General features: G+C 42.1%; 1 pseudogene; it reads right to left on the bottom strand.

The window, feature by feature from the left end:
* Positions 1 to 16776: 16776 nt before the first annotated feature.
* On the bottom strand, positions 16777 to 17375 carry LOC137210551 (ferritin light chain pseudogene; annotated as a pseudogene).
* Between the last annotated feature and the right edge of the window lie 6740 nt (positions 17376 to 24115).

Genomic DNA, 24115 nt, shown 5'->3' with positions numbered 1-24115 from the left:
GCTGAGGAAGGTATATACACCGTACAAACAATACATAGGTACTAGTGTTGCAATATAGCCTCTGTCTGTAGGATTTGAAAGCCTCTGTTCTTGCCACTCCATCCCACTGTGTCCCGTGGTGTTGAGGTGCATGACGGTATCAGAATTAGTGGGGACATGAGGGGTCAGGAAAGCTTGGCAGTGGGGAGTGATAATGGGGTGAGTACAGGGAATAAGAGGACCAGTGCTGTGTGTGCGCGCATGCGTGCCTTCATCTACAGAGATGGGGAAACAGTCAGGAGGGAGGTAAGTGTTGAAAGGACTGTGAGAGATCAGTCCCAAACAGCCCTCACTTTCCCAAGACCCCGTCCTTGTCAACCACACTCCTGATTCCTCTTTGACATGGCGGTGCTTGCTTGTCAACTGGGCATTTATTTGAGTGGGGTGTCTTGCAGACCCAGAGCCTTCCATTCTCTGACAAGCTTGGGGAGGCTGGTGGAAGCACGGTTGCATCAAATAAGGAGTCTGGAATTTAATGGAGAAAGTCGCTTAAGACCATCCTGACTGCAAGGGCTGGTGAGAGTCTGCTGCATTAGCAGAGGAATGGGGGCTGGAAGTGCAGGGCTGCCAGAAGGGGTGGGATGAGGGTGGGGAGGCAATTCGCTAATAAGCTGGACTTCCAGGAAGGAAAGCCCACCCTCCACCCCCCACCCCCACCCCCTGCCAGGCTGAATTAAGGTTGCCTTGGGACGACTCATGCCTGAGAAATCTCTCTCAAAAGAATTCTATTGTCTGCCCTTCCAGAGGAAACTTGTTCCTTAGAGAGCACAATGAGGACACGGCGCCAAGGACACAGGGAGGAAGCAGGGAGTCCTTGAGTTCTCTAAGAACCTGCTGTAGACTGCCTTTTGGCAAGTGTTCAGTGGGTGGCTGGACACTTGACCCTGGTGGAGCAAACTGGGCCTTGGGAACGGTGGTGACATGGAGGAGTTAGCTTTCTGAGGACTCTGCCCAGGCCAGTCCCTCTGCAGCCTAAGGTCACCTTGACACTGTAATGGGGAATGTGCAGCCTCACTTCTGTGACTCCCCCGTGTGTTCTCTTCTCGGCCAGTCAAACTGCCCACTACTCCTGAATAAACATCCCACACTTTCCTCTTCCCAGGTTCACTCTAGTGTCCTTCTTTTCCCACCTATATCTGTTCATCCTTCAGGGCCTGATCAAATGCCACCTCTTCGGGGAAGCCTTCCTGGATTGCCCCAGGCAGTCATTCATTCCTACTTTCTGCAAGCCTGTATTATTTTCACCTGCATATCTTTACACCTAGCTTATTGTCTTACATTTTGTAGGCACTCAATAAGTATATGTTGGTAAATAAATAGCCCTAACTTTAATGTTGTTATTACTGATAAAGGTTATACATGAAATAATTAAACGATTGTACATGTACATGTTCACGGATGAAATTCAAAAGATCTCTTTTTTTTTCAGTGTCTGTGAGTCTGTTTCTGTTTTGTAAATAAGTTGATTTGTGTCATATTTTAGATTCTACATATAAATGTTATCATGTGGTATTTTTCTTTCTCTGTCTGACTTACTTCACTTAGTGTGATAATCTCTACGTCCATCCATGTTGCTGCAAATGGCATTATTTCATTCCTTTTTATGACCGAGTAGTATTCCATTGTGTATATATACCACATCTTTATCCATTCACCTGTCGATGGACATTTAGGTGGTTTCCATGTCTTGGCTATTGTGAATAGTGCTGCTGTGAATATAAGAGTGCATGTATCTTTTTGAATTATAGTTTCCTCTGGATATATACCCATGAGTGGGATTGCTGCATCATACGGAGACTCTATTTTTAGTGTTTTGAGGCATCTCCAAACTGTTCTCCACCATGGCTGCACTCATTCACATTCCCACCAACAGTGTAGGAGGGTTCCTTTTCTCCACACCCTCTCTGGCAGTTGTTATCTGTAGACTTTCTAATGATGGCCATTCTGACTGGTGTGAGGCAGTATCTCATTGTAGTGTTAATTTGCATTTCTCTAATAATTACCAATGTTCAGGATCTCTTCATATACCTATTGGCCATCTGTATGTCTTCTTTGGAGAGATGTCTGTTTAGGTCTTCTGCCCATTTTTTGATTGGGTTGTTTGTTTTTTTGTTATTGAGTTGTATGGGCTGTTTGTATATTTCAGAAATTAGTCCTTTGTCAGTCATAACATTTGCAAATATTTTCTCTCAGTCTTTTTGTTTTGTTTATGGTTTCCTTTGCTGTGCAAAAGCTTATAAGTTTGATTAGGTCCCATTTGTTTATTTTTGCTTTTAATTCTATTGCCTTGGGAGACTGACCTAAGAAGACATTGGTACGATTTATGTCAGAGAATGTTTTGCCTATGTTCTCTTCTGGAAGTTTTGTGGTGTTGTATCTTCTATTTAAGTCCTTAAGCAATTTTGAGTTTATTTTTGTGTATGGTGCACTGCTCGCAATCTTTCTATGTTTCCCTTGTGTCAAGAAGATAAAGCCAAAGCTTTTTTTTTAATTTTATTTTACATCTTTATTGGAGTATAATTGCTTTACAATGGTGTGTTAGTTTCTGCTTTATAACAAAGTGAATCAGTTATACATATACATATGTTCCCATATGTCTCCCTCCCTCCCACCCTCCCTATCCCACCCCTCCAGGCGGTCACAAAGCACCGAGCTGATCTCCCTGTGCTATGCGGCTGCTTCCCACTAGCTATCTATTTTACATTTGGTAGTGTATATATGTCCATGCCTCTCTCTCGCTTTATCACAGCTTACTCTTCCCCCACCCCATATCCTCAAGTCCATTCTCTAGTAGGTCTGTGTCTTTATTCCTGTCTTACCCCTAGGTTCTTCATGACATTAATTTTTTCTTAAATTCCATATATATGTGTTAGCATACGGTATTTGTCTTTCTCTTTCTGACTTACTTTACTCCGTATGACAGACTCTAGGTCCATCCACCTCACTATAAGTAACTCAATTTCGTTTCTTTTTATGGCTGAGTAATATTCCATTGTATATATGTGCCACATCTTCTTTATCCATTCATCCAATGATGGACACTTAGGTTGTTTTCATCTCCGGGCTATTGTAACTAGAGCTGCAATGAACATTTTGGTACATGACTCTTTTTGAATTATGGTTTTCTCAGCGTATATGCCCAGTAGTGGGATTGCTGGGTCATATGGTAGTTCTATTTGTAGTTTTTTAAGGAACCTCCATACTGTTCTCCATAGTGGCTGTACCAATTCACATTCCCACCAGCAGTGCAAGAGTGTTCCCTTTTCTCCACAACCACTCCAGCATTTATTGTTTGTAGATTTTTTGATGATGGCCATTCTGACTGGTGTGAGCTGGTAACTCATTGTAGTTTTGATTTGCATTTCTCTAATGATTAATGATGTTGAGCATTCTTTCATGTGTTTGTTAGCAGTCTGTATATCTTCTTTGGAGAAACGTCTATTTAGGTCTTCTGCCCATTTTTGGATTGGGTTGTTTGTTTTTTTGTTATTGAGCTGCATGAGCTGCTTATAAATTTTGGAGATTAATCCTTTGTCAGTTGCTTCATTTGCAAATATTTTCTCCCATTCTGAGGGTTGTCTTTTGGTTTTCTTTATGGTTCCCTTTGCTGTGCAAAAGCTTTGAAGTTTCATTAGGTCCCATTTGTTTATTTTTGTTTTTACTTCCATTTCTCTAGGAGGTGGGTCAAAAAGGATCTTGCTGTGATTTATATCATAGAGTGTTCTGCCTATGTTTTCCTCTAAGAGTTTGACAGTTTCTAGCCTTACATTTAGGTCTTTAATCCATTTTGAGCTTATTTTTGTGTATGGTGTTAGGGAGTGATCTAATCTCATACTTTTACATGTACCTGTCCAGTTTTCCCAGCACCACTTATTGAAGAGGCTGTCCTTTCTCCACTGTACATTTCTGCCTCCTTTATCAAAGATAAGGTGACCATATGTGCATAGGTTTTTCTCTGGGCTTTCTATGATGTTCCATTGATCTATCTTTCTGTTTTTGTGCCAGTACCATACTGTCTTGATTACTGTAGCTTTGTAGTATAGTCTGAAGTCAGGGAGCCTGATTCCTCCAGCTCCGTGTTTTGTTCTCAAGATTGCTTTTGCTATTCAGGATCTTTTCTGTTTCCATACAAATTGTGAAATATTTTGTTCCAGTTTTGTGAAAAATGCCAGTGGTAGTTTTATAGGGATTGCATTGAATCTGTAAAATGCTTTGGGTAGTAGAGTGATTTTCACAATGTCGATTCTTCCAATCCAAGAACATGGTGTATCTCTCCATCCGTTTGTATCCTCTTTAATTACTTTCATCAGTGTCTTATAGTTTTCTGCATAGAGGTCTCTTGTCTCCTTAGGTAGGTTTATTCCTAGATATTTTATTCTTTTTGTTGCAGTGGTAAATGGGAGTGTTTTCTTGATTTCACTTTCAGATTTTTTATCATTAGTGTATAGGAACGCCAGAGATTTCTGTGCATTAATTTAGTATCCTGCTACTTTACCAAATTCATTGATTAGCTCTAGTAGTTTTCTGGTAGCATCTTTAGGATTCTCTGTGTATAGTAGCATGTCATCTGCAAAGAGTGACAGCTTTACTTCTTCTTTTCCGATTTGGATTCCTTTTATTTCCTTTCCTTCTCCGATTGCTGTGGCTAAAATTTCCAAAACTATGTTGAATAATAGTGGTGACAGTGGGCAACCTTGTCTTGTTCCTGATCTTAGTGGAAATGTTTTCAGTTTTTCACCATTGAGGACGATGTTGGCTGTGGGTTTGTCATATATGGCCTTTATTATGTTGAGGAAAGTTCCCTCTATGCCTACTTTCTGAAGGGTTTTTATCATAAATGGGTGTTGAATTTTGTCGAAAGCTTTCTCTGCAGCTATTGAGATGATCATATGGTTTTTCTCCTTCAATTTGTTAATATGGTTTATCACGTTGAGTGATTTGCATATATTGAAGTATCCTTGCACTCCTGGGATAAACCCACTTGATCATAGTGTATGATCCTTTTAATGTGCTTTTAGATTCTCTTTGCTAGTATTTTGTTGAGGGTTTTTGCATCTATGTTCATCAGTGATATTGGCCTGTAGTTTTCTTTCTTTGTGACATCCTTGTCTGGTTTTGGTATCAAGGTGATAGTGACCTCGTAGAATGAGTTTGGGAGTTTTCCTCCCTCTGCTATATTTTGAAAGAGTTTGAGAAGGATAGGTGTTATCTCTTCTCTAAATGTTTGATAGAATTCGCCTGTGAAGCCATCTGATCCTGGGCTTTTGTTTGTTGGAAGATTTTTAATCACAGTTTCAATTTCAGTGCTTGTGATTGGTCTGTTCATATTTTCTATTTCTTCCTGGCTCAGTCTTGGCAGGTTGTGCATTTCTAAGAATTTGTCCATTTCTTCCAGGTTGTCCATTTTATTGGCATAGAGTTGCTTGTAGTAATCTCTCATGATCTTTTGTATATCTGCATTGTCAGTTGTTACTTCTCCTTTTTCATTTCTAATTCTATTGATTTGAACCTTCTCCCTCTTTTCTTGATGAGTCTGGTTAATGGTTTATCAATTTTGTTTATCTTCTCAAAGAACCAGCTTTTAGTTTTATTGATCTTTGCTATCGTTTCCTTAATTTCTTTTTCATTTATTTCTGATCGGATTTTTCTGATTTCTTTCCTTCTGCTAACTTTGGGTTTTTTTTGTTCTTCTTTCTCTAATTGCTTTAGGTGCAAGGTTAGGTTGTTTATTCGAGATGTTTCCTCTTTCTTAAGGTAGGATTGTATTGCTATAAACTTCCCTCTTAGAACTGCTTTTGCTGCATCCCATAGGTTTTGGGTCGTCGTGTCTCCATTGTCATTTGTTTCTAGGTATTTTTTTATTTCCTCTTTGATTTCTTCAGTGATCACTTCGTTATTAAGTAGTGTATTGTTTAGCCTCCATGTGTTTGTATTTTTTACAGATCTTTTCCTGTAATTGATATCTAATCTCATGGCACTGTGGTCGGAAAAGATACTTGATACAATTTCAATTTTCTTAAATTTACCAAGGCTTGATTTGTGACCCAAGATAGGATCTATCCTGGAGAATGTTCCATGAGCACTTGAGAAAAATGTGTATTCTGTTGTTTTTGGGTGGAATGTCCTATAAATATCAATTAAGTCCATCTTGTTTAATGTATCATTTAAAGCTTGTGTTTCCTTATTTATTTTCATTTTGGATGATCTGTCCATTGGTGAAAGTGGTGTTAAAGTCCCCTACTATGAATGTGTTACTGTCGATTTCCCCTTTTATGGCTGTTAGTGTTTGCCTTATGTATTGAGGTGCTCCTATGTTGGGTGCATAAATATTTACAATTGTTGTATCTTCTTCTTGGATTGATCCCTTGATCATTATGTAGTGTCCTTCTTTGTCTCTTCTAATAGTCTTTATTTTAAAGTCTATTTTGTCTGATATGAGAATTGCTACTCCAGCTTTCTTTCGGTTTCCATTTGCATGGAATATCTTTTTCCATCCCCTTACTTTCAGTCTGTATGTGTCTCTAGGCCTGAAGTGGGTCTCTTGTAGACAGTATATATATGGGTCTTGTTTTTGTATCCATTCAGCCAATCTGTGTCTTTTGGTGGGAGCATTTAGTCCATTTACATTTAAGGTAATTATCGATATGTATGTTCCTATTCCCATTTTCTAAATTGTTTTGGGTTCATTATTGTAGGTCTTTTCCTTCTCTTGTGTTTCCTGTCTAGAGAAGTTCCTTTAGCATTTGTTGTAAAGCTGGTTTGGTGGTGCTGAACTCTCTCAGGTTTTGCTTGTCTGTAAAGGTTTTAATTTCTCTGTCAAACGTGAATGAGAACCTATGCTGGATAGAGTAATCTTGGTTGCAGGTTTTTTTCCTTCATCACTTTAAATATGTCCTGCCAGTCTCATCTGGCTTGCAGAGTTTCTGCTGAAAGATCAGCTGTTAACCTTATGGGGATTCCCTTGTGTGTTATTTGTTGTTTTTCCCTTGCTGCTTTTCATATGTTTTCTTTGTATTTAATTTTTGATAGTTTGATTAATATGTGTCTTGGCATATTTCTCCTTGGATTTATCCTGTATGGGACTCTCTGTGCTTCCTGGACTTGATTAACTATTTCCTTTCCCATATTAGGGAAGTTTTCAACTGTAATCTCTTCAAATATTTTCTCAGTCCCTTTCTTTTTCTCTTCTTTTTCTGGAACCCCTATAATTTGAATGTTGGTGCATTTAATGTTGTCCCAGAGGTCTCTGAGACTGTCCTCAGTTCTTTTCATTCTTTTTTCTTTATTCTGCTCTGCAGTAGTTATTTCCCCTATTTTATCTTCCAGGTCACTTATCTGTTCTTCTGCCTCAGTTATTCTGCTATTGATCCCATCTAGAGTATTTTTAATTTCATTTATTGTGTTGTTCATCGTTGCTTGTTTCCTCTTTAGTTCTTCTCGGTCCTTGTTAAATGTTTCTTGCATTTTTTCTATTCTATTTCCAAGATTTTGGATCATCTTTACTATCATTATTCTGAATTCTTTTTCAGGTAGACTGCCTATTTCCTCTTCATTTGTTAGGTCTGGTGGGTTTTTATCTTGCTCCTTCATCTGCTGTGTGTTTTTCTGTCTTCTCATTTTGCTTATCTTGCTGTGTTTGGGGTCTCCTTTTTGCAGGTTGCAGGTTCGTATTTCCCATTGTTTTTGGTGTCTGTCCCCAGTGGCTAAAGTTGGTTCAGTGGGTTGTGTAGGCTTCCTGGTGGAGGGGACTAGTGCCTATGTTCTGGTGGATGAGGCTGGATCTTGTCTTTCTGGTGGGCAGGTCCAAGTCTGGTGGTGTGTTTTGGGGTGTCTGTGGACTTATTATGATTTTAGGCAGCCTCTCTGCTAATGAGTAGGGTTGTGTTCCTGTCTTGCTGGTTGTTTGGCATAGGGTGTCCAGCACTGTAGCTTGCTGGTCGTTGAGTGAAGCTGGGTGCTGGTGTTGAGATGGAGCTCTCTGGGAGATTTTTGCCATTTGATATAATGTGGAGCTGGGAGGTCTCTTGTGGACCAGTGTCCTGAAGTTGGCTCTCCCACCTCAGAGGCACAGCCCTGACTCCTGGCTGCAGCACCAAGAGCCTCTCATCCACACGGCTCCTCAATTTGGGATGATTCGTTTTCTAGTCATGTATTCCACAGATGCAGGATACATCAAGTTGATTGTGGAGCTTTAATCTGCTGCTTCTGAGGTTGCTGAGATTTCCCTTTCTCTTCTTTGTTCTCACAGCTCCCGGGGCTCAGCTTTGGATTTGGCCCTGCCTCAGTGTAGGTCGCCAGAGGGCATTTGTTCTTCACTCAGACAGGACAGGGTTAAAGGAGCCAGTGATTCAGGGACTCTGGCTCACTCAGGCCAGGGGGAGGGAGGGGTACGGAGTGTGGGGCGAGCCTGCAGTGGCAGAGGCCAGCATGACGTTGCACCAGCCTGAGGCGTGCCGTGAGTTCTCCCGGGGAAGTTGTCCCTGGATCCCGGGATCCTGGCAGTGGTGGGCTGCACAGGCTCCCTGGAAGAGGGGTGTGGATAGTGACCTGTGCTCGCACAGAGGCTTCTTGGTGGCAGCAGCAGCAGCCTTAGCGTCTTATGCCTGTCTCTGGGGTCCGCGCTTTTAACCGCAGCTCGCACCCGTCTCTGGAGCTGCTTTAAGCAGCGCTCTTAATCCCCTCTCCTCGCGCACCAGGAAACAAAGAGGGAAGAAAAAGTCTCTTGCCTCTTCGGCAGGTCCAGTCTTTTCCCCGGACTCCCTCTCGGCTAGCCGTGGTGCACTAACTTCCTGCAGACTGTGTTCACGCCGCCAACCCCAGTCCTCTCCCTGGGATCTAAGCTCCGATGCCCGAGCCTCAGCTCCCAGTCCCGCCCACCCCGGCGGGTGAGCAGACAAGCCTCACGGGCTGGTGAGTGCCGGTCAGCCCTGATCCTCTCTGAGGGAATCTCTCCGCTTTGCCTTCCGCACCCCTGTTGCTGTGCTCTCCTCCGCGGCTCTGAAGCTTTCCCCCTCCGCCACCCGCAGTCTCTGCCCGCGAAGGGGCTTGCTAGTGTGTGGAAACCTTTCCTCCTTCACAGCTCCCTCCCACTGGTACAAGTCCCATCCCTATCCTTTTGTCTCTGTTTATTCTTTTTTCTTTTCCCCTACCCAGGTACGTGGGGGAGTTTCTTGCCTTTGGGGAGGTCTGAGGTCTTCTGCCAGCGTTCAGTAGGTGTTCTGTAGGAGTTGTTCCACATGTAGATGTATTTCTGGTGTATCTGTGGGGAGGAAGGTGATCTCCAAGTCTTACTCTTCCGCCATCTTCCGCTCGTCCCCAAAAGATCTTTTTGTTGAAACTTTTATTTTAATTTCTCTGTTCAGGCTGTGTGGTTACTGGCCCTCCCTCTCCAAACGTGCATTCAAGTGACAGGTGACTTCCTAGGTGAATGACGTGTTGCTTGTCTTTGACTGTGTACTCTTCACTAAGTCACCTCTCTGTCTGATTCCCATCTCTAAAATACGGGTTTGGCAGAGGGAGAGATATACCATGTTCTTGGATTGGAAGAATAAGCATTGTGAAAATGACTATACTACACAAAACAATCCACAGATTCAATGCAATCCCTATCAAACTACCAATGGCACTTTTCACAGAACTAGAAGAAACAATTTCACGATTTGTATGGAAACACAAAAGACCCTGAATAGCCAAAGCAATCTTGAGAAAGAAAACCGGAGCTGCAGGAATCAGGCTCCCTGACTTCAGACTATACTACAAAGCTACAGTAATCAAGACAATATGGTACTGGCACAAAAACAGAAATATAGATCAATGGAACAGGCTACAAAGCCCAGAGATAAACCCACACACATATGGTCACCTTATTTTTGATAAAGGAGGCAAGAATATACAATGGAGAAAAGACAGCCTCTTTTATAAGTGGTGCTTGGAAAACTGGACAGCTACATGTAAAAGAATGAAATTAGAACACTCTATAACACTATACACAAAAATAAACTCAAAATGGATTAAAGACCTAAATGTAAGGCCAGACACTGTAAAACTCTTAGAGGAAAACATAGGCAGAACATTCTATGACATAAATCACAGCAAGGTCATTTTTGACCCACCTCCTAGAGTAATGGAAATAAAAACAAAAATAAACAAATGAGACCTAATGAAACTTAAAAACTTTTGCACAGTAAAGGAAACCATAAACAAGATGAAAAGATAACCCTCAGAATGGGAGAAAGTATTTGCAAATGAAGCAACTGACAAAGGATTAATCTCCAAAATTTACATGCAGCTCAATATCAAAGAAAAACATACAACCCAATCCAAAAATGGGCAGAAGACCTAAACAAACATTTCTCCAAAGAAAATATACAGATAGCCAACAAACACATGAAAGAATGCTCAACATCACTAATCATTAGAGAAATGCAAATCAAAACTACAATGAGGTATCACGTGTCAGCAGTCAGAACGGCCATCATCCAAAAATCTACGAAGAATAAGTGCTGGAGAGTGTGTGGAGAAAAGGGAACCCTCTTGCACTGTTGGTGGGAATGTAAATTGATACAAACACTATGGAGAACAGTATGGAGGTTCCTTAAAAAACTACAAATAGAACTACCATATGACCCAGCAATCCCACTACTGGGCCTATACCCTGAGAAAACCATAATTCAAAAAGAGTCATGTACCACAATGTTCATTGCAGCTCTAGTTACAATAGCCAGGACATGGAAGCAACCTAAGTGTCTATCGACAGATGAATGGATAAAGAAGATGTGGCACGTATATACAATAGAATATTACTCAGCCATAAAAAGAAACAAAATTGAGTTATTTGTAGTGAGGTGGATGGAACTATAATCTGTCATACAGAGTGAAGTAAGTCAGAAAGAAAAACAAATACCGTATGCTAACACATACGTATGGAATCTAAGAAAAATAAATAGTTATGAAGAGCCTAGGGGCAGGACAGGAATAAAGACACAGATGTAGAGAATGGACTTGAGGACACGGGGAGGGGGAAGGTAAGCTGGGACAAAGTGAGAGAGTGGCATGGACATATAAACACTACCAAATGTAAAATAGATAGCTAGTGGGAAGCAGCCCCATAGCACAGGGAGATCAGCTGGGTGTTTGTGACCACGTAGATGGGTGGGATAGGGAGGGTGGGAGGAGACGCAAGAGGGAGGAGATATGGGGATATATGTATATGTATAGCTGATTCACTTTGTTATAAAGCAGAAACTAACACACCATTGTAAAGCAATTATACTCCAATAAAGATTAAAAAAAAAAATACGGGTTTGGGAACATTTGATACTGAAGCTCCTTCAAGCTGAACAATGCTATGGTTCTAGACCTGAAATATTTAAAATGTGACCTCCCAGGAATGTTTGTATTTTAAAGGAGTTACTTAACTAGGAACAAAAACCCTTAGTGGTCGGACTTCACTGGGGGATGAAATAGCATAGTTCCAAAGGCAAATATTAGCAGAACTTTCTATAGAATGACAAGGTAAAGACTCTTTATTCAGCTTCCTTTGAGTATTGTCATTCAACTTGGTATGAATATACCCACCATTTATAAAAACTTAATCAGGGAAAAGACATGGAGAAAATTTAAATGCATATTGCTAAGTGAAGGAAGCCAATTTGAAAAGGCTATGTACTGTATGGTTCCAATAATATGACATTCTAGAAGAGGTAAAATTATGGAGATAATAAAAAAAAAATCAGTGGTTGCCAGGGGATAGGGAGTTGGGGTTGGGGGAAGGGAAGAGATAGAACACAGATTTTTGGGGACAGTGAAACTATTCTGTGTGATTCTGTAATGGCTGATACCTGACATTATACATTTGTCAAAACCCATAGAATGTACAACACAGAGTGAACCCTAGTGTAAACTGTGGATTTTAGTTAATAATAACGTGTCAGTATCAGCTCATCAATTGTAACAAATGTACCATACTAATGCAAGATGCCAACAGTAGGGGAAATTTTGTGTGGAAGGGAGGGGTATATGGGAATTCTGTGTACTTTCTGCTCAGCTTTTCTATAAACCGAAACCTGCTTTAAAATAAAGACTATTAATTAAAAAAAAAAAAACTTAACCACACATCTCCTTAATCATAGCTAACATTTATGTAGCACTTACCAGGTGCCATTCTCAGCACTTTGCATATATTGACGCTTTCAAAATTTTCACATCAAATTTATGAGCGAAGTACTATTATTATTCTCATTTTACAGATGAGGAAATTGAGGCACAGTGAGGTTAGGGGAAGTTGCCCAGGATTGCACAGCTAGTAAATGGCAGAGTCCTCTTTGACCCCAGGCAGTCTGGCTGTAGTGTTTGTACCATGCTGTACTACCTGCTTCTGCTTCTACCCTATACCCTACCGTGTGTCAGATGTGTGCTTTATCTGCTCAGGTGGCCCTCTCTCAGGGTGCCTTTCAGACCTGCCACAGGCTGGGGTAGGTGACTCTGTTCCACGTTCTCATACGCCCTGGCCTTGACTCTGCAGACACACCACATTTAGCGTACATTTGTTGAATGTATCTTAAGGGATTGCCAAGGAAGTGTTTGGCACGTGTTTTGTTGAATCCCAGAGAAACTATGGACTTGTGCTAAACTGCCAACTTGTATCTGTCCACAAAAAGGCAGCCAGCTGAGTGAGCTTGCTCTCCTGGTCACCACTGCTTCCTTCTCTGATGTCCTGGAGCCTCCTCCTTGATCACCTGTCTTCATCCTGGCTTGGTCTCGGTGTCAAGGCCACCATTGACATTTCCTGTGTCTACTTTTTTCTCATTGTTGAAAATAAAAATGTTGGTCACATGCCTATCCTTCAACTCTGCTTTTGTTCTTCATGTTTCCTTAAAGTTTTATCTGCAGAAACTCTCATTTCTGGGACAGACTTTAATCCAAGCCAGGAGATGAGAACTCATTTAGGGAAACAAAGAGTTCACTTCCAGTGCCCGACTCTCCTGAAGATCATTTCCTTGCCAGCGAAGACAAAGAAAAGGAGCGAGGAGACAGCTCACCATGTCAGAAACACTGCACCATGGGTCCCACTCGGTGGACCACCTGCGCCTCCCCACTCTGACCATTTCTTCTAATTGTGGGAATCTGACCCTGGAGACATGAGTGGAGGTGGTCTGGATTCCCCTCCCTGACAAGTGGCCCCTGGGAAGCTGGAGCTCTCCTGGGACTCTGGGGGCTGGGCTGTCACTGAAGATAGGCGTCAGAGCCAAGGTTACAGGCTAGAAACCACCCTAATGACGGCAGCAGAAATAGCCTGTGTGTTCATTACCTTCTGTGCCCCATTGATGTGTGTTTAATAAATGAAAGAATATTGATTTCTCTGTGTTTGGAGGTTGGAACTTCCCATCCCCAAGCTAAGCAGGTTGCAAAGCTTGGAGCTGAAGCAGGTCTGGAGACGTCATGCAGCTGGAAAGCTGGAGTGAGTGGGACAGGCAGCCCTCCCCTGCAACTGCTTGCTCTGCATCAGCCACGCCTCACCCCTTCCACTCCCTACTCCCTCCAGCCCGGGGACAGTGGCCTTCCTTTGTTCCCCTTATTTCCTGCTCCCCCTTCCCTGGGCTAACTCTTAGCCTTCTGTCCAGGCCCAGCTGAAATGTCAGCTTCTCCAAAGATCCTCTTAAATTCCCCTTCCTTTCTCCTCTTACAGAGGGCCTGCTCTATGTTCCCAGAGGACCCTGCACTTCCCCTGGCATTACACTTGTGCCACTTAATTGTAATGAATAAAGTCATGGTTTGACTTTCCAGTTAGTCAATAAACTGTGTAAGGGGAGAGAATGGCTCTGTCTTGTTGGCCATTTTATCCCTCCCTATGGTACCTGGAAGAAGGGAAGCACACATTAAGTATTTGTCAGATAAAGGAATGAACTCTAAACTACAAGGGCAAAGACATGGGCCTTAGAGCCAAGGTCATGGGCCAAAAACCACCCTAAGGAGGGCAGCAGAAATAGCCTGTGTGTTAATTACATTCTGTGCCCCATTAATGTGTGTTTAATAAATGAAAGAATATTGATTTCACTATTTGTGGAGGTTGGAACCCCTCGCCTTCCAACTAAGTAAGTCTTGAATGGAGCAAACACCTTTTCCACCAAGAATCAGAATAGCCCGTGGTAATATATTCTGGGAGAGTTTTGGACCACAGATTAAAAAAAAAAAGAGAGATTTCCCTCCCTTCCAAACCACTTCCTTGAGGATGCACTGAATCACAGTGAATGGCCAATTGAGCTTCCAGTAGGCCCATTAGAAAGTGGGTTGTCATTAGAAAGTGGGTTGTCTCATATTACGTAGGATTAACATTAGGCATCTCTGTCTCAACCCAGTGAAAGGCCTCAAGTGTCCTTGGAATTTCAGTGACCTTTCCCCATCAATGTTGACATTGTTCTCCCACCCGATGGCTTAATTCACAGGAAATACAACCTACTCCTCAACATCGCTGCCCACCACATCTGGGATGGGGGCTGAGGGCCTGGGAGCGCTGAGCTCCAGGCACTGAGATGTTATATTTCCTTGCACCAAACCTCCCGGGCTGCAGGGCCTCCTGAGATTTGTTTCCTGTATCTTTCTGCAATCTTTTTGATGGTCTTAGCTGAGAATTAGGAGGCAGTGGCACAGGCTCTAGGAGCCTAGCAGGTCTGAAACCTGTCATCAGCGGAGCTCCTCTGATGCAATAGCAATAGGGTGAAGCTGCTGATCAGAAACACCTAGAACTCAGGCAATGGTGTGGGATCCAAAGCCCAGGCAGACCATGTTCATTTAGGGGAAGGCACAAGGGAATAATGGCTGTTGACATGTTTGTTTTTGAATCCTTTCTACGGCCTAAAGACTTTGCTGTTTTGCTATGTCCATTGTCCTGATGAGGGGCTGTGGCTCAGAGCACATAGCAATTGGATGGAGTATCTATTGAACACTTACTTGTGTTACATGGTATACTAGGGTTTTAAACTCTTTCCCTCCTCTATTTCTCATTGCAGCCTTGCGATGTAGAAACTGAAGCCAAGGCAGAGTTGGCTAATTCTTTTCTGGTGCAATTCAGCCTCGTTAGGCAAACTTCTCCAGCAGCTTGGCAGCCAAAGCAGAGAAGATGAGTGATTGAGTGGCGCAGAATGAAGCATCCATAGGATGGTGAGAGGAGAGTTTGGGCAGGAAAGGAGGTGAGACTGGTGGGAAAGCAAGGATGGGTCTTATTCAAGGTGAATCCCTCATGCTGGGAGCATGATTGACACTCAGAACATGTCTTCTGAACAGATGTGTGAATGCTAACAGGGGACTGATGGGCAGGTGAACCAAGTTCCTGGAGGGTCCAGGGAGGCCTCAGAGCAGTAGGTATACAAGTGAGCTGCTAGGAGTTGGGAATACTAGTGGGGGAATACTAGGCGGGGGGTGGGGGGGAATACTAATGACCTTTAAGATTCTCAGAAGAGGAGCCATTTGGAGGGATGAAGGGATGGCAAGGGCCACCGTGGGACCATTACTGGGCAGCTGCAAAAGCATGTGGCAATGGCCACTGGCACTGAGGAACAAGAGGCCAATGAGAAACAGCCTGGAGTAACTCCTTCCATGCATCCCCTGGGTTTTTCACACTATTCTGTGTGGGGATTAGATGGATGCACGTCTCTAACAACTTTGAAGAGTCAAGTGTCAGGCTTCTCCAAAGCTCTACTTCCAAGGGGGAGAAAAGACTATAAACAAAGACGGTAAACATCTCTATATCAAGGTCCACTTTGCCCTTGTGACGTGAATGTCAACTGTAGTGTGTAACCAGGAAGCTCAGATGTGGGCTGTGGTGCCTCCCAGTGTGTCTATGGATTTGGTCGGTGGAAGGCAACGACAGTGCTGATCTATGAATACATTTTCTTTTTCATTCAGGCACTGCCTTTACTCAGTCAGCCCTGGCTTCCTGCAGCAGCGGTCTGGGCTGTAATAGAGCTGGTCTTATTTTTTATTAAGTTCATGAACTTTGAAGGAAGGAACTTGGAAAAAAAGGTCTCATTACCTCGGGAATGAAGACTCATGCTTCTTTTAAAGCCAGACATTGGTGTGGCCTTTCTTGTTATAGACACAAATAATCTGGGTGTAAAATTGCAATGGAGTGGCAAGGAGAAAACAGGATGGCTTCTTGGGGTGAAGCAGGTGGGGTGGGGGAGGAAAGGTCAGTGAAAAGTCAACCTAAAATGGAGAGGTCCTGAGGAAAGGCATGCAGACTTCAACTGTGGCTAGACATTTGTATAGATTGACTTTGTGAAGATAGAATCTGCCCTAGACCCTTGCAGAATCTGGGATAATGGAAAGAACATGGTCTCTGGATTCAGATGAATTTGGCTTTAAATTTCAATTTGGCTACTTACTATAAGCTTCATGACCTACAATTTCCCAAACCTCTTGAGTTTCAGTTTCCAAATCTGTACAATGTAAAAGAATATCTACCTGGCAGGAGTGTTGAGGGGATTGGATGAGACAGTGCAGGAAAAGTGTCAGACACTGAGTTTATAAAGAGCAATGTGGTACAAGGCTTCCAAATTCACATTACTATTATTGTTAGTATTTTTTGCTGCAAAAAGCCTTATTGTTTCCATTTGGTCCAAGGCTTGGGAGAGGGCTCCAGGACAGTTAAAAAGCTGTTTAGTGACTGCAGAGAGAGGCTTCAGGCAGAAGCACTGACACCAGAGGGGCTTCTCAAAGGCCGCTGGGCTCCAGAGGCTCCTAGTCATGCTTGAGGGTGGGCCTTTCGAGGAAATACTTGCCCAGCCCCACCTGGGACCAGCCAGCCTGCAGAGGTTGGTCAGGTGGTTACCATCTTCTTGATGAGTTTCACCTGCTCATCCAGGAAGCGGCTCTCCAGGAAGTCTGAGAGCTGGGGGTCTGTGTGGGCAGAACCCAGGGCATGCAGAGTGAAAAGCGCCTGGTTCAGGTTCTTCTCCATGAACAGGGTGGCTTCCACAGCATCCTGGGCTTTACCCCACTCATCTTGAGATGGCTTCTGCAGGTCATGGAAGAGGGCATGGCCGCAGCGCTCGTTTTGCATCTTCAAGAGATGTTCGGTGCCCTTGTGCTTCTCCTCAGCCAATTCATGGAAAAAGTCACCCACGCCCTCCAGAGCCACATCATTGTGGTGGAAATAGAAGCCCAGAGAGAGAGGTAGGTGTAGGAGGCCTGCAGATGCAGGTTCACCAGGCAGTGGATGGCGGTCTCCACCTGGGTAGAATAATACTGAAAAATCCGGGAGCTCATGGTTGATCAGCAATAAGGAGCTAAGCTCAAAAAATGGTGTTGGCTGGTCCCAGAGGCCGAGGATAGCTGACTGGTTGGTTCTGAAAGTTGTGGCTGGAAAAATGGTTGGCAGGTGGTCAGAGGCTAGAGGAAGGGGTGTCCCTGGGTCAGTTCTGCCCAAACACTGTTGAAGAAAGAGACATCGAGCACACTGCTCATGGTCACCTTCTTTAATGAAATATATCTTCGAGTTATCCAGCGCAGTGGTTCACACGATTTAATTGTTAACTGACCAGGAGGCTGACTGCTGCACTGGAGTTTTCCTCCTCTGCAAAGTGTCATCAGAGGAGTGCTAGACATCAGGGCCCAGGCTAGCCTAGTGTTCATCAAACTTCTCTGTTGATGGGAATTTCCTGGGGATACTTGTTAGACATTACAAGTTTCTGACTTCATCCCAGACCCATTGAATGAGGAGTTCCAGGGACCCAGGAGGCTGTGTATTTAACAAGAACCCCAGACAAGTCTTGTCATCAGAGAATTTGGGGAAACACTAGCAATCCTAGCTGTACCATTGACTGATTAGTGATAACAAGCTAGTTTTAAAATACATTTTAAAAATGTAAAGTAAAAATTTACTATAAAGATGATCTCTAAGATCCAGAGTTATTTATAAAACACCCTTTGACTTATATTTGGGGGAAGAGTGTATCATTATGCTTTTAGGAGAAAGATGCTCTTTCATTCCTCCCTGCCTTTGCTGTTACTGTTCTCTCTGTCTGAAATTCTCTATCTACCTTGTCTACCTGGCAAATCCTGCTTCTTCTTCAAGGGTCAGTTCAACAATCACATCGTTTGAAACGCTCCCATGATTCTCTCAGGTAAATCAGCTGCTTCTTCCTCTCTGTGACCTTTGTGCCTTTGTGTTATGTCTTTTGTAAGATGAATCACATCATATTATATGGTTTTTTTTTATGTTTCTCTCCACATTAGTTTTTGCATATAAAGGTCAAGAGCGTGGGTTCTGGAATCAAAGTGCCTAGATTTGAATCTCTCTCTCTGAAGAGATCAGAGCAGACAAAACAGAAGAGATCACCTTGAATTGGGTGTTGGAGGATGAGCAAGAATTGTCCAGATGGAGAAAGGAGATTTCCAGTGAACAGCAGGTGCAAAAGTGTGGAGGTCACAGAAAAACACACTTTTCCCATCTTGAACCATTTTTAATGAGAAACTCATTTTTTGCAATAATATCTTTTAAGATCTTGAAAATTTTCCATTAAGTCACTTTTGGTTCTTTTCATTAGACTTTATTTACAAAGGCCATAAAAGGGCCTATCGTAAAATAACGTTTTAAATGGTTAAACCAAAGGGAGTCTGGGTTAGTCCTCAGATTCCCCTGTATGATTTTGCAAAGCATATGACCCTGCGTGTGAACGGCTTTGGTTGCAAACATGCCTGGTTCAAAGCATGCCTCTTCCATGTATCACTGGGTGGCTTTGATCAAGTTACTTAGCTTCTCTGAGCTTCTCATGTGTAAAATAGAAAATGAACACCCTTTCCCTCTACTCTCTCAGAGTTGAACGGGGCACTTAAAAAATAGATAACAGTTAGAAAGATTTTAAAATAATCTCGATAGACCAGGGCACTAGGCTAATACTGTTTACAAGAAATTTTGAAAAGATAAATGTCAAGTCCAGAATTTAAGATTACATATAAAATGGAACTACTGGCTTGAGGAAAATTAGTAAGGTAGCAGCTCATGTCAGAAACACCAGAAAAAATTGTTAGAAATCAAGTTCAATCGACTCCAATGGGGTACTGGAACACTAAATATGTGCTTTTTACTTTGGCATCATAACTAGGTTGGCAAACATTTTTTAGCTGCGTAATGCCAAGTGTTGTCAGGGAAGAGGGCATTGGGATCCCTCACGCACTGCTGGTGGGAGTGTAGACTTATGTAGTCACTCTGTAGAACGATCTGGCACTACTTGAGCACATTAAGCTTGTATATGCCTGTGATCTGTCAGTCCCACTCTTTGTTTGTGGCAAACTCTATAGGTAGATTGGTTCAGCCAAGTTCCTTCTACCTCACTTAGAACGTGATTTCCTGCACCCTAGGTGATGGAAAGGTAAAATCTATATTTTCCAGATGCCCTTATTGTTCAGGTTCCATTAATGACCTAGCTTCCTCCAAGCAATGTATGTATGTGATATTTGGAAGGTGGAAGTGATTATCATGAGGCAGAGGTCTTGTTTCTGATGTGTCTGTTATTTTTGTTGGTACGTGTGGTCACAAAGACTTTTAGGTAGCTGAAATTTATTTTTCAGAAGATGTAGTAGAGGGCCCGATATCTGGTCCTAACATGGTGAGTATCAAGAAGCTGGGAAATGGGCCTCCCTGCTTTCAAAGAGGTGGTGTTGGTTTCTAGGTCCTCTGGCCCATTGCTCCCTGGTGGGTCAGTTCTGCTGAGCTACACCCTGGTGGGTGTAGTTCCAGGTGTCATTCCTGGAAGCTTGGCCTAAATCCTGCTTTCTTCCAACCATTTAAAAATAAGAATTCTCAAAAAAAAAAAAAAAAAGAATTCTCTCCATTATATATATATGTGTGTGTGTGTGTGTGTGTGTGTGTGTGTGTTTTGTTTTGTTTTTTGCTATTATATATATATGTGTGTGTGTGTGTGTGTGTGTGTGTGTGTTTTGTTTTGCTTTTTGCTAAGCTAGCTCAAGGAGATTCTGGCAACTAAAACTGATCCAAGAGAATTTCTCATAAATGGGATGTGAATGAGGATGCTCATCACAATATTATATGTAGCAGCTGGGAGAAGGAGGTCACCTCTTTACCGTCATTGAGGGGATGGATTTAGAAAATGAGCTGGATGTACACTCAGGAATACTATGCAGCAATTATAGTCAAGGAAATACTATGCAGAAATTATAGTCAAGGAAATGATTGTCCACATGGTGATGTGGACAGATCTTAATAATAGCCTTTAGTTAAAAAAAAATAGAAAATGTAGTTTATAGCATAATACCATTTATGCAAATTGAAATATACATGCATAAAAACAACTACATGATTGACACTGACATAAACCCTCATCTAATCTTTCTCACATTAGACTGAGTACCTAATCAGGAGGGAGAACTAAAAGTCAGGAATGCAGACAATGAGGAATAAAGAAACAAGGGGGCCTTGTACACAGTGACCCATGAACTTAGGAGAATGATCTTTGCACCTGAGATGGGGAAAAGAAAAGAAGAACCAATGTCATATATCACAGGAGAAAATCTTCCACCTCTATACTGCAGCATAAATGTTTCTGTGCTATACACTAAGAGGGGCATTGACAAAAAACTAATGGCTATAAGGAGGGAGAGAGGATGATGAGGGGACTACACATGGGTCACAAGAGCAATGATTGAAGATCATGGGGTTATTCAGCCTGGAGGAGAACAGAGAGGGAGATAGGGTGACCAACCATCTTGGTTTACCTGGAATTTTCCCAATTTTAGCACTGAAAGTCCTATGTCCCAGGAAACCCCTTAGTCCTGGGCAAACCAGGATGGTTGGGCACCCTAGGGAGACATTGCTGGTGTCTGCAACTATCTGAAGCACTTTCCTAGAGAGAGGAAGTAAAGATATGTGACTCTGTACCTTCAGAGGGCAGACTTTAGACCACTGGAAAGAACAAAGCTAGAGGAAGGAAATTTCTGGTTCAATTCGTTGAGGACTTTCTAACAACCAGCTGTGAACCAGTGAGCAGTCACTACTCTTGACCACTACCATTTAGTGAGTTCCTGCTGTTACCATGTCCAAACTCATTCTTCTCACTGCACGACAGGCCAATAAATCGGGAGACCGAGGTGTTAGGGCAAGGAATAACGACTTTATTCGGAAAGCCAGGAGTCTGAGAAGATGGTGAACTAATGTCCTAGAGAACCATCTTACCCAAGTCAGAATTCAGGCTTCTTTTATACTAAAAGGAGAGGGAGTGTGGTTGACTGTTGCAAACTTCTTGGTGTTGGAATCCTTTGTTCTTACAGTTGTCCACATAGATCAGGTCATGATGTTCCTGTAAACCTCCAAGAAGACCAATGTTATTCTCTGTTCTGCAACTTTTTATCTCTATGTGAATGGAAATTGTTAAACCCTTAAAGGCCAGAGCCTTGAGAATGGGCTATCCTGTATATTTCAGGCTATAGGCAACATTCTTAACTCCAAGCAAAAGCAAAAGAATACAAAGGTAAAAGAAACAGATCCAATATGGGGTCAGATCTCTTCTTCCCTATTACACTGCAAGGTACATAATAATCTCATTCAGTCTTCACAGTACTGTGTTGAATTTATGAAGAAACAAAATAACATTCCCAAGGTCAGACAATTAGGGGTTTGAACACAGGACTGTTTGACTCCAAGAAGCCCAGTCTCTTAACTAACACCTTTTAAGCTAATCTTAAGTGTTCTTTCTACTCGGAGATGGTAAAAGTAAGTGCTACATTGCATGTTACAGACTAACAATGCTTAGAAGTTCAGAGGTGAGGAATTTCTATGAAAGCCGGTCTAGTCAGGGATTAATTGTGACTTGATTTTGAAAACACTTGATTGTCCTAAGAAGTCTAGCAGCAGACACCATACTGAGAGTCTGCCTCTGGCTGGAACTCTCAATGGCACTTGATAAGGAAAGAGCTCTGAAGAGGTTTACAATGTGCTAACTACAGTAGCTCAGCACAGACCCGCCTATTGTGGAGCATAAAAAAGCAGGTGCAGTTTCTGTTTCTAGATGCAGGATGGATAACCAGGATCATTACAAATGGGCTTAATAGTAATAATAGCTACCATTTTATTTTGGTACATATACTGTGTGCTAAGCATGGTGCAAAGTGCTTTAGACATAACCAGAGCCTAACGTCGGAATATGGTAGTCAGTCAATAAATATTTGATAAGCAGATAATCTCGTTTAATTTTCTCCTGCACAACTATACCTGGAGACTCTACACAAGCCTTCTTGGCCAGTCCTATTATTATGCCCATTAGATAGATGAGGACACTGAGACTCAAGAAATCGTATTGCTATGGTCATACTCTTTTATCTACTACTGCAGTAAAGATAGTAAGTTGGAGATATGTGGATTTACCTGCCTTTAACTGATCTAGCAAACCAGATCACATGCATTATTTTGTTGTATAATAGGTAAAGCCCAGTTTTTGCATATTTTAACATTACTAATCATTACATTTCTCCTTTTAGGTTTCAACCCATTGTTCTTGCCAGTGGAGGTATTTTAAAGTTTTGCCCTCATTTTTTCCCTTGATTTTATTTATTCATTGTTGGATAGATAATACTTTAAACTTGATTGTGTCATCTACAATCGTTTCCCAGATCTTGTCTGATTACAAGTATTACCTGGGGCTCTTATTAACAACTGTGATTTCGAGGTCAGCCTCCTGAGATTCTGCTTCATTATCTGTGATAGCATCTGTTACATTATAGTATAATTAGCTATTTACTATGCAATGAGCTTCTCAAGGGAAAGCACAAAGCAAGGGCTCAACAGTTGCTTATTGAATGGATGAATGTATTTAATGGGCTTATCTTATGAATCTTTATCAAGTAATTTATACAGTTGTTAAATGGCAAAGGCAAAGAAGTGATGACAGTATTCTCCCTCCAGACTAATCTTCATACATTCATTAATACATAAATGTTACCAATCACAAATTTGTCTCAATGACATTGTCTTCCTGCTAATGTTTTTCTCTTTTCACATGGACATTATACAAGATTTGTCAAATGCTCGAATGGGAGAGAGAGTTTGGGAGGATTTATGATTTGAAAAACTATGTAAATCCCAATCATCACTTCTTTGCTTTTAAAACGCTCCTACATTTTACTAGTAATCAGTTACAAGTTAATCTGCTCATGGTCTTAAATTCACCTTTAGCTGCTTTTTGAAAAACTAACACTAGTATCCATTTCCTATCTGTGGCATTTCTCTAATTCTCCAATATTTTAGAAATTCCTCAAAATGTTTCTACTATTTCAATTCAGGGGCATACTTGAACTGGATTGGTTGAGTAACTTAGATGTGTTGGTTAGGCATTCATTCATTCATTCATTCATTCAGTTTTACTGCCTTTGTTGAGTATCTACGGTCTGCCAGGTTTGTGCAAGATACCTGGGATATGGCATTGAGTGAGATATGGTTCTCACAGTCGAGGCAGGGCTAACAAAATTTAATCGTCAATTATATTATAATGGGGACTTCCCTGGTGGTCCAGTGGTTAAGACTCTGTGCTCCCAATGCAGGGGGCCTGGGTTCGAAACCTGGTCAGGGAACTAGATCTTGCATGCCACAACTAAAGATCCCTCATACAGCAACTAAGACCCGGAGCAGCCAAAATAAATAAATAAAACTAAATAAAATAAATATTTAAAAAATTATATAGTGATGGAGGTAAACTCAGATTACTTAGAACAGAGAAGAGCTTTGACATCAGCGTGGAGTCAGAGGAATCTTCCTGGAAGAGCTAATCCTTGGGCTGGGGCTCGATGGACCTGGTGAGGCAGAGATGTGGGGGAGGAGCATTTTAGGCAAAGACAGAGCATTTGCCAAGCTTGGAGACCGGGAGGAATAAGGGGGCAACTGAGGAAGGGAATTGGCAGGAATCTTGGGCCTTCTCTCCAAGACCCAATGTAGGATCTTTTAGATCACGTAATCATTAAATGATCATCCCTCTGTCCTCTAGTTGAACTCCAGGGGTGGGCAATTCTAGGCTCAAGAGGAAACTACCCACCACTAACAATATATTGGCATGGAATGGGAATTGTGTGG

This window comes from Pseudorca crassidens, chromosome 2, assembly GCF_039906515.1.
Source record: "Pseudorca crassidens isolate mPseCra1 chromosome 2, mPseCra1.hap1, whole genome shotgun sequence".
Taxonomy (NCBI): domain Eukaryota; kingdom Metazoa; phylum Chordata; class Mammalia; order Artiodactyla; family Delphinidae; genus Pseudorca; species Pseudorca crassidens.
Note: the sequence above shows the minus strand (reverse complement) of the source record. Positions and strands in the feature narration are given on the sequence as shown.